General features: G+C 31.6%; 1 long non-coding RNA gene across 1 annotated transcript; it reads right to left on the bottom strand.

Moving 5' to 3' along the window:
• Window positions 1-4,358: 4,358 nt before the first annotated feature.
• LOC127732740 (uncharacterized) lies at window positions 4,359-11,522 on the bottom strand. The gene is made up of 2 exons (XR_007996412.1): window positions 11,430-11,522; window positions 4,359-5,017 (listed from the first exon to the last, which is right to left on the bottom strand). It is a non-coding gene; the product is annotated as an uncharacterized LOC127732740 (long non-coding RNA).
• Window positions 11,523-12,153: the final 631 nt, after the last annotated feature.

Consider the following 12,153-nt stretch of genomic DNA (forward strand, 5'->3'; position numbering starts at 1 on the left):
ACATCTAAACTTGAGATATTAAGCAATGACACATTGAAAGACCTTAGTTCTCTACTATATATTGTTAATAAGTTATACTACCATACATCTTATTTTCAACATTCTAGGGGAGAAAACTCTTAGTTAAAGTAATCGTATCACTTCGAAGAAAAACTTTCCCGTTACTATATATCGCAACTAACAATTTAGTTGAAATCGTTTGTCGATACATATTACAGTTTCTTAGTAGTAGCATGCACAAGCAAAAAAAAAAAAAAAAACCAAAAGATGACCTTGACCTTTGACGTTGACCTCATTTTCATTTTGATAGACTCTGGACCTTATTTTATAGTAAAGCGAAATTTCAATCCTTTATTTAATTTGAAAATAAAATCAGAATTTCGTTTGAATAGACGAAAATTTAAAATTTTACTTATTGACCAAATTCGTAACTCCTGCATGTAGAAAAAAATCATCTTTCATGACAGTTTTTAGAGACGTTTTATACACTCTTATAAGAGAACAGTAATTAAAAATAAGTTGATCTTATTAAACTTTTTAATGTACACTGCACACAATTATGTACGGACTGTCAAATTTTCAAGAAAGTGGAAATTTTACACTGGAATTGTTAAATTCTACTGCTTTGATATGATCAAAAATGTTGGAAATACAGTAAGTTTTTGATGCTAGCCGTAGTTTAATATTATATCTCAACGTAAAAAAAATGTATGAACAAATTGTCTTTTTAAGTATTTTGTTTTGTTCGGATGCTGTCTCATATCATATCATTTATCACATCATATCGTATTAAACTATCACTCATATAAGTGAATGAAAAACATCGCGATCACATTGTGTCGAAAGGAAAATTAGAGACAAAAGTTATCGAAATTTAAGCAAGCCTATTTTGAAGAAGCGATACAACTGTATATGAATTGTGTTGTTATAAAAGTTTATAACCAATTTTAGAAGGAAAAAAAAAATACATGTAAAAAACATCTCCTTATTTCACATGGCTCAACAATTCAGTATTTTTTTTCTTAAATTGTCTCAGAAATATACAAATGATGTTTAATAAATGACAAAGTCGAATGATTTGTATCGAATAACTGCCAGTATTATCCAATCAACTATCCAATGAAACAAAGATTGAAGTGTGGTGGTGCTTGACCATGCTTATACATCTGTACTTGTATATTTACTTTCTCCATTTGAACTGTACACGTATACCTAACAACAAAATTATTTCCATTTACCTGTGTTTCAAGTATTTGCAAATGGCTGATATTTTTCTTCAAGCATATTGTTTTTCTTAAATTGTTTAACATTTCACAGCGGTATAACATGTTACTTTAATTATTCTTCCCTTAGTTTATTTATTTTGTATTTACATTGTATCATAGATCAAATTTATTTGTTCAGTGTATGTTCACTGGTGTTAATATGTCTTTTGATTGAATTAAGCCATTTCAATTGATATTTTATGGTGTGTCTTTCTATGTTATGATGTTACACTATTGTTTCAGATAAGGGTGAAGTTTAGTACCATTAAAACGTTTAACCACGCTGCAATTGTTTGCACCTGTCCTAAGTCAGGAATCTGATGTTCATTAGTTGTCATTTGTTGATGTGGTTCATAAGTGTTTCTCGTTTCTCGTTTTTTTATATAGATTAGACCGTTGGTTTTCCCGTTTGAATGGTTTAACACTAGTAATTTTTGGAGCCCTTTATAGCTTGCTGTTCGGTGTGAGCCAAGGCTCCGTGTTGAAGACCGTACTTTGACCTATAATGGTTTACTTTTATAAATTTTGACTTGGATGGAGAGTTGTCTCATTGGCACTCATACCACATCTTCTTATATCTACTGAAAAAGGTTTTTACATGACAGACGACACAAATGATTTATGAATATGCATATGAAGCTTTGCTTATTATAAAGATATTGACGCGGAAAGAACTGGTATTACCAAAGGACCTTGCAGAGAAGGACTGTATCGCTCGGATCAAGAAATGTTGGTTAGTGAAATAAAACCAAACTTGTTTTCGCTATATCAAAACCGCATCGCATTTTAAGATTTTAACTCTGACAGACTGATATTTTAATCACAATTTGTAGAGGTATATTTTGTATTTACTAGTAAATTAACAATGATAAGAACATATATCAAAATAAGTGCTAATTTCATTAGACTGCAATCATAATTTACCGCTTCTTCTAAATATGAATGTGTAACAATTCGAATATATATATATTATTTATAATTCGGTCGTTGATGGAAATATATGAACTTTGGTTTGGACTAAGAGAGCGCTAATTTTTTATTTTCGAATTCAAGTTTTGAAATTTCTATGGCCATTTCCAACACAAATTTCGATGCCACAGTCGGGAATTCAGAGAACGAAGTGTCGAGCAGAACGTTTGCCTAGTTACAACATACAGAACATACAGAAGTGGCATCGCAAAATCCTCTGGTAAATGTCCTTCTAATGTCAATGTCTAAAACTTCAACACTACTTTCATGTGCCTAAAGATATAGAAACTAATGTTGTCGTCTGCCATCAACAACATTAGCCGTCTCCGAAGAACGACATTAAAACCCCGTGCGACAAATGTCGCACTGACATGAACACTCACACGACATACATGTCGAATGAGCTTAGTTTCCGCAAACTTCACAGAAGAATGACAACCTGGTTGTCGGTCTAGTTCAAAACAGGGTTTAACAACCAAAACATCAGGATCATTTCAGTGTGTCCACTCTTGTTTTTTTTTATAATCATTCACTGTGGATGTATTTTTATTCGTGGGACACCAATTCTTGTGAACCTTGTGGGTATCTGGGTAACACAAATTTTGATGTTTAACAATGTTCCAATTTTTTATTGATTTACATAAAATTGAGAATGGAAACGGGAAATGCATCAAAGAGTCAGCAACCCGACCAAAGAGCAGAAAATGCAGTCTTTGGCAAAACAAGAAATCAAATATCAACAAAAACAATCTTCCCTTAAAACACGAAATTGATAACAACGTAAAAAAATGAATTCACAGTAAATCATCATTTCTGATTTCTAAAATGTATTTGCAGAAATCTATTCTTTCTAAGAAGAATAGATGTTCTATAAAACTTCTTTGATACCATAAATATCAATATTTGATTCGTGCCTAGTATACTAATATATATATTTATTTATTTGCTTTGCCGATGAGATCATGGAATCGTTCTTTAGAAACAAGAAAACCAACGGCCTGTTTATGACAAATCAAGCACAAATAAGACAACAGAAACCAACGACAACCACTGAATTGAAAGCTGACTCGGGACAGATACGGACAAAAAGATTTTTTCCAGCGCTCAATCCTCCAATAACTCGGAAAGTGATGTAACAACAATACATATGAACAAATTATAATATTAGGTTGTAAGGGACTCATCTCACCAGAAATGCACACAGTACAAAAATCAACTAACAAAAAGACCCAAATCCCGATCTAAGAATACTCGCAGTTACTGAAATATTGTTCAAAGCCAATGAGAGCAAGAATATTTTCCTTCATTTTCTACAAATTTTGCGAGGTTAAACTCATGAGAAATTGCAATGAAAGACGTTTTGAGATCGAAATTTCAGGTACGAAGTGCACAACTATTGATATTAAAAACTTCTTTTGGTACATGCTGACATGACAGATTAAAACAGCGTTCACCAGCAAAACGTTAAAACTCAGCAATTTGATTTATTTTTTAAACAAACACTGACAACACATCAAATAACAGGAGTTGTAGTAGTCCAAATAACCCCTCAAAACATCACAAACAAAGCTTTCAATTTTGCGCTTTTTGTACACATTTCCAATTTCGTATGCCTTTTTTCCAAATATCTCATTTTTTGAATACTGTATTCTCATCGAAAAAAACATTTGCTAATATTTAACATTATCGATTTTAGAATATTTTTCAATAAAACAAATGTTAAAAATCAAAAGACTCATATAGGTATGAGGTATATCGGACAAACTGAAAGTGCTGTTTCTTTGCTTTTTGTGTGTGTTTTTTTGCTGTGCAAGTACTGAATTTGTGCCATGGATGGATACCCCATATATTTGTTAAGTCTATTAACCTGTTTTAATGCGCCATGTTTAATCAAAAGTGCAAGTACACAGTCAGTATTATGAAAGCAATTTTTTCCATGAGGTAATTTTAAAGAGATTTTCCAGTTATACTTGCACCCATAAAAATATCAAGTTTTAAGTTAAAAGTTATACGGGATCTTTGAAAAAATCGGAGAAGACTGAATTAATTTTTCACCGGGTCAATATGTTGTTAAGAAATTAACTTCTCTAGGGGAAGTTTAAGACACATTAACAAAAATATATATACAATAAAAAAATAACTTTACAGAACATGAATTGAACACAGTATGAAACCAAGTTCGTGATGTTATACTTGTTGGTTTTAAACAAAAGACTAAAATTTATTACTTTCAGAGGATTCCATCTCAGATTTGATGTTTTCGTTTCTCAAGTCTTTGTACTCATGACTCTCGGGCATACCATGTTTCAACAGAGAGTTGTATGGGTGTAAATATTCATCGGCTTGTTTATTTGTTGTAATTTCAACACCAATTGCTTTATATTCATGTTTATAAATGTTCGCCACTTGTATAGGTTGATAAGGATTTAGATACCCTTCATCCTCCACTCTAAAACAATTTTTAGCATCAATTGAATCTCTGTGATTGTTTTCTGAAGTTTCATTTAATTGATTTTGTTCAACATTTCTTGGAACTGGCAAACTAGGAGGAACAGAGCATGGGTTTTGATCTGTTATCTGTTGTTCATCAATATATTCATAACTGTACATTTCTAGTGACGCTTCTGCTGGCTCGTGCCTGTCGTCATCTTTCTGTTCAGATACTATTTGTCGAGAGCAATATTTATTCTTAACTCCATTTAGTAGCATTCCAATAAGAATGGCCATTACTAATAAACCAACTGCTCCAGCATAGAATACGATCTTATCGTCATCTTCTTTTCCTGGAAGAAGCAAATAAAAAAATTTAATGAGTTAAATGATCAGGAAAATCAAAAGTGTTAGGATTAACAAGTAAGTATATTATCTTATATGATTGACAACAAAATGGTGACTTTTTTTTTTTTATAAAAAAATGAAACAACACTTAATTTTTCCGAAGCGTTTTCTGGATTTTTCTTCCCCAGGAATACTCAAAGCCGAATTTTTGAGCCAATGATGTATAAGAACCGAAAGAGTTAGAGAACTAAATGACAAAAAAACAGGACATGAACAGAATAGCCAAATCAATCTAAGGTCAACTTTGCCTGAGAGCTTAGTTTAAACAAACAAAAAAATTTTTGAATACAAATTGTTTTGTTATGCTTATTATGTAAATAATTTATTGTACTAGGTTTTGTCAAACTGAGCACAAGAGTTTTTAACCCATTCAAGAACCCGGAGGTTATGGATGCTTCATCTTTTTTGCATGACAAATATGTCGTTGTTCCAGCAGATAAAGCCTCCAACAATTTTGTCTTCATATGTAAAAAGCATTACGTGGAATGACCCACAAAAGAGCTTGGAATAAACAGCTAAACTGGTAATCCTACATATTCTTTAACATCATTTACAAAGGATGAAATTTTAGAAAATCACAAATCTGTTCTTCTTTCTTTTGGTATTAACATCAAACAAAACGAAAAAGTCTACCGTTATTATACTGGATATCAAAACTTCACAAATCTCCTTATAAAGAACGATACATAGCTGGGTCATCAAGATCTTCGACTAAACATCTTTCTAAAGTGCTGACTACTATTCTTTCATCAGTAAAAGATGGCCTTAAAAATATTGTGATGAGATATATTCAACCAGTGGTGTCAATCAGATGTGGATACTTAAAAATTCTAAAGATCTACTGCGAAATCTTAGATCACAATCTAGCAATTTTGACTTTTGATTTTCTTACGCTTAACACAACTTTGGCACAACTTTTGTGAACTTTTGGTCCTCTATGCTCTTCAACTTTGTACTTGTTTTGGCTTTCGAACTTTTTTGATCTGAACGTCACTGGTTAGTCTTGTGTGGACGAAACGCGCGTCTTGCGTATTAAATTTTAAACCTGGTACCTTTTGTTAGCTATTATTCGTATGTTTCTCTGTCCTATATGTTCTCCCATTTATTTGTATTGTAGTCCTGTCATGTAATGTTGTCATTTTAATGTTATATTTAACATTGCCATAAAAGCGGGAGGTTTGGCTAGCCACAAAATGAGGTTCAACCCAACATTTTTTTCTAAAAATGGCCATTGTTATATTATTGTTCGTTTCTGTGTGTGTTACATTTTAATGTTGTGTTTCTGTTGTGTGGTAGTTCTCTTCTTATATTTGATGTGTTTCCCTCAGTTTTAGTTTGTAACCCGGATTTGTTTTTTTCTCAATCGATTTATGAATTTCGAACAGCGGTATACTACTGTTGCCTTTATTTACACTACTATTCCCCTTGCTCAACTGAAAGATCGACTTCATTACTCATTAAACAGAGCTTTATCTATAAAAATAGGAATCGTAGATATAAATTTCTTGTTTTGGGTTATAAAAATTCTTATTTTGTGAAGAACCACACTGATTCTATCAGAAAATACACTGAAGATGATATTATCAAAATGCTGGACTTTTTGATCTACAAAAATTTGTTTAGTTTGGAGGATTGATATTTCAACAGACAGTCGGTATTTCAATGGGTACTAATTGTGCACCCTACTGTCCGATTTGTTTTTGTGCTCGTATGAAGCAGAATTCATATAGAACCTTTTTAAAAAAAAAAAGCACCTTGCGAAATCCTTTAATTTTACTATCAGATATATTGATGATGTCCTATCACTGAATGACCCATATTTCAGTCAGTACTTAACTCTCGTATATCCCAATGAACTTGAAATTAAGGATACTACTGATTCTAGAAGGACTGCTTCATACATTGATCTTTTCCTCAATATTGACACATATGGATGACTTTACACTAAAATCTATGACAAACGGGATGATTTCAACTTCCCAATTACCAATTTCCCATTTCTCAGCAGTAACATTTTCGTGGGTACCAATTTTCGTGGATTGAGAAAAACTTGTTGTTCTGTGAGTTACATGTTGTAATGTACTATTATATATAATCATTTATGTATTTCTCTGTTCTGAGTGTTCTTGTGTTTATCTGTACTGTATTCCTGTCACGTAATGTTGCCATTTTAGCGATATTTTTAACATTGCCATATAAGCGGGATGTTTGGCTAGCCATAAAACCAGGTTCAACTCACCATTTTTTTTAAATATGGAATATGGCAGTTGTTATCTTATAGTCAGTTTCCATGTATGTTGGCGTTTGTTTTTGGTAGCAATAAACAGTTAGGAAAAAATATTAAAATTTTCCCTCATAAATTTTACCATCCCCTTTTCATTGCCTTCTTGCAATATTAAGCTTACTGTTTGTGTCATATATGTGCATATGTATGTAATCAGAATCTTCCATAGATTTCAAATCTAGTATATAAAATGGTAAAATATAATTTCTTTTTGGTGTATCCATGGCAACAATCTGCATTTTTTTGTTATAAAATATAACAAAAAGGGGGGAAAAGATGTCACATATTTCCTCAAAATTTGATCAAAAGTCGAATTTCAATCGCTTCAAGTAATACCTTTTCTGAAACTGTTTACATATATCTTTCAATAAATCCAATGAAAATTATATGTCTTTCATTTCATTTTTTTGTAAAATTGCGTCAAAAACTTCGTGTAGAAAAAAAGTGTTTGTAAACATTACATTAATTTCTGGACCGATGACCGGTCTAGCTATGAAAATACGGAGAGTCAAACAGAAAATAGCCCATAAAACATGTAAAAAATAATCTTGATGTTCTTATAAACCACCTTTGAAGGCTAAATTAGTACTCAGCTGTCTAAAAATGAATTTTATTACACAATAACTTTCATATTTGAAAAATCCACCGGGGCCAAAATGCGAAACCAAACTCCTAACTGTGTATTGCTACCTTAATAGTAAATATTTTTTTCCAATTCTCCCTTTTAACTAATTTTCTGTGTTCTGCTAGCTAAAAGGAGTAAAATGGCCTTTTATTTTTGAAAATTGGTTGAGTAATGAATATTTTACGAAGGTTAGCAGTTGACACTGAAACGCGACAAAAACTGATTTAAAGAAAGGTGCCAAGTCAAAGAGTAAAATCTTGTTTCTACCTCAATTTTTGGCAAAATCTTAAAAACTATACCTCTTTTGTCAGTTTTTTAATGTTGAAAATCTTTATAAGACCTCTGATGATGCAAAATTGTTCAAAATTTAACAATTTCAAGCATGAAAATGTTAATCTTTATGTTTAATGTATACCAAAGACTTGATTAAAGTACTTGGTAATGGGGAATCAATTTCTTACAGCTGAATCAACTATACATTTAATATATGTCAAAATGTAACATGAAATCTTGATAAAAATAATAATTTGATATATTCGCAAGAAAAAATACAAAACATTCAATACTTAGGCTACTACATACTGCGCAATCCTCCAGACGCAAGGGTTAAGCAAATAGAGTACAATTATAAGCCTTGTCCCAAAATGTCTAATTTTGGTTGCTAAGGACTGTAAACAATAAAATTGACATGTATTGTCATTCTTAAACACTTAATCCCTTCAGAAGTTGATTTAGAATCTAAATATCAATAGTTTTGTGGTATGAAAAGTCTTAAATTATACAATTCTGAGCTTGGTAAGTATGCCATAAGGTAGCAATAAACAGTTAGGAAAAAATATTAAAATTTTCCCTCATAAATTTTACCATCCCCTTTTCATTGCCTTCTTGCAATATTAAGCTTACTGTTTGTGTCATATATGTGCATATGTATGTAATCAGAATCTTCCATAGATTTCAAATCTAGTATATAAAATGGTAAAATATAATTTCTTTTTGGTGTATCCATGGCAACAATCTGCATTTGTTTGTTATAAAATATAACAAAAAGGGGGGAAAAGATGTCACATATTTCCTCAAAATTTGACCAAAAGTCGAATTTCAATCGCTTCAAGTAATACCTTTTCTGAAACTGTTTACATATATCTTTCAATAAATCCAATGAAAATTATATGTCTTTCATTTCATTTTTTTGTAAAATTGCGTCAAAAACTTCGTGTAGAAAAAAAGTGTTTGTAAACATTACATTAATTTCTGGACCGATGACCGGTCTAGCTATGAAAATACGGAGAGTCAAACAGAAAATAGCCCATAAAACATGTAAAAAATAATCTTGATGTTCTTATAAACCACCTTTGAAGGCTAAATTAGTACTCAGCTGTCTAAAAATGAATTTTATTACACAATAACTTTCATATTTGAAAAATCCACCGGGGCCAAAATGCGAAACCAAACTCCTAACTGTGTATTGCTACCTTTTGTTGCAGTTCATTGTTTCTGTTGTTCCGTTGTTTTCCTCTTATAGTTGATGGGTTCCCTTGGTTTTGGTTTGTGACCCGGATTTGTTTTCGCTTAGTCGATTCATGACCATTGAACAGCGGTATACTACTGCTGCCTTTATAAATCTGCTATTGTACTAGGTTTTGTCAAGCTTGTATTGACATTTTCTTCTATATGTGAATGTAGTTATGTGTAGTTTGTAATACATGCTGACCCTGGTCATGTCAACTACATTAAATATGTAAAACTAGTAAAACGTAATTATAATTACTAATATCTGAGAGTTTAATGTCTTGTGAACATAGGTAGAGTGTTCTGTAAAAATATTTGTCATACTATTTTGTTTTCAGAATCTTAATACTAAGAAGTGGCTTAATCTTCTTGCAATGTCGGTTTATAGATCCGCTTATTATCTTGATCCTTTCCTCGATACTCATACAGATTAACTACCTAAATCTGAAATCTATGACACATTTAATGATTTTAACTCAACAATTGTCAAGTTTCCGTTTCTCAGCAGTAACATAACTTCTGTACCGTTGCTTGACATTTACATATCTCAATTGATATGATACGCTCGTGCATGTTCACGGACTTTAGTAACTGGAATGTGCTCCTTACACAAAAACTGCTCAAACAGAGTTATGAGAAAGAACGATTGAAATCGACCATTATTAAGTTTAGCCGTCATTATCACGAATTCGCTGAATGATACGATATGATAGTGCTTCAACTCCTTAACGACAGGTTTTCCCAGTCTTAGGTCAAAAGATAACAGAATAGTCCTCTAATTTGTAATTTTACTGAATATGTCCTATTTCCAATTGTGACATTTTGACTGAGTGTGGATTCGATTTGATTAATTCTGTAAATCTCCAGAAAGTAATGTTATTGCACAAAAATTATGGTTGCATTCCTTAAAGGCAAACTTGATCTTTGAAGGATGTCAACCTTGGTTTTTTCTGATGTTCGGCGTATTTTGTTTTTGGTTTTCCAGAATTTTGGTCTCGAACGTATCCGGCAATGGCTACTCGAGAAATAATGTAGAACACTAAGTTCGATATCATACGTTTTCATTACATTTATGGAACTTTCAATGGAGTGGCATATACCCTGTAGTGAGTGCTTCTGTTTTGTCCTGGTTTCAATAATCCATTTTCCGTAAATTTTATGTTTCTTAATTATGATTTTGTAATAAACATAAGGTAGCAGCTGATATGGAATGAGCTACAGAGGAAAATGTTACCATTACCGCCTATGGGAAATCAATTACGCAAACTGATCTAGCTCTAAGGCAAATCAGATCTTATGCGGTTTTATCCTTTATGAGTTTATATAGCTGTTTTATTAAGGTCTTTTTCTTTTACTCTACATTATTTCTTAGTTTCAATCTACCTTTCGGTCTAGCTTAAGCTAAGAAGGTTATTCTAAAAAAGTTCAATGTAGATGCTGGAGGTCTATTAGTCCCCTTAAGTACCATCATTCTGAGGCAAATTCTGCAGTTTTCGGAAGATGTTCTTTATAGGATTGGATATTATAAATAATACAGTAAACATTGATATCTTTCAGTTTTCATGTCAAAGGTGTAATCCGGTTTGTTAAGTGTATTTCAGTAGCATAAGAATACTGTAAATACTGCATGATTCATAAGCTCTAATAAAAAAATCTGTGAAGTAGTTTATTACAGACACATCGCTTATGTTTTTATTGTTTCTACGTATTCATATATCCCTTAGTCTAAAATGTTGAGTTTGATCATATCCTGATGGAGGTATATCTGGAATAGCACTTCGGACGGATGAAATTTTTTAAACAGTTTTAATCCTGAAAAATGGTAATGATCTGTATATACAGTTACGTGGTACAATAACTGTAAAGTGAGAAATTTTTGCTAGGTTTTTATTTTTGCTCATTTTCCGATTAAATTCAAGAGTTTTAGATTTATTCATACCTGTTTTTTCATCCGATGGTTTATTTGTATGGCTTCTATCCGGATACGTAACAGTTCCTTTCAATATATTAGTAGTCCCTTTTTATAAATAAATAAATTATAAATGAACATTAATGATGGCTCTTCTGTTAAGCTCTTTAAGGTTTAGAAGTTCTTATTTGACTTACCAAACCTTTGATTTCGGGGGCATTACAATCTGTATCATACGTTTGCATTGTTTTCCCCTCTATACTAAGATGGTGTAACCCTATTTGATATGACTGTAAACATTATTTCAGATGTATAACACTATATCGGCGTTTTGTAAGCGACGAAAAATATTTAAAAAAAAGTATGTACATTAACGGCTATGTGAGAAAAATTCCAAATATAGATACATTTTGTAAGTAAAACAAATGGAAATAATTATTTATGTGTTTTCTTTAAAGAATCAACATTTTTCTTTCTTTAAAATATGAAATAGATTTTGTAATTCTTTAAATACATGTGTATATCTGTATTTGGTTTAAATGACTACTTTATAGGTTTTATGGATCGAGTTATTTGACGAATCAGCTATATTCACCAGGAAGCTTTAACATTGCTTGATGAGGAGAAACCTAGCGAAAATCATTTGTGCACAAAACATCTTGAGGATGTAAAACTGATTTTTCTTTGTGAAAAACACCATGCGTAGAAATATTATTTGCTTTCTTCCAATTACACATTAATTCAATGTAAGTTT

Source organism: Mytilus californianus, unplaced genomic scaffold (assembly GCF_021869535.1).
Source record: "Mytilus californianus isolate M0D057914Y unplaced genomic scaffold, xbMytCali1.0.p SCAF_26, whole genome shotgun sequence".
NCBI classification, from domain to species: Eukaryota; Metazoa; Mollusca; class Bivalvia; order Mytilida; family Mytilidae; genus Mytilus; species Mytilus californianus.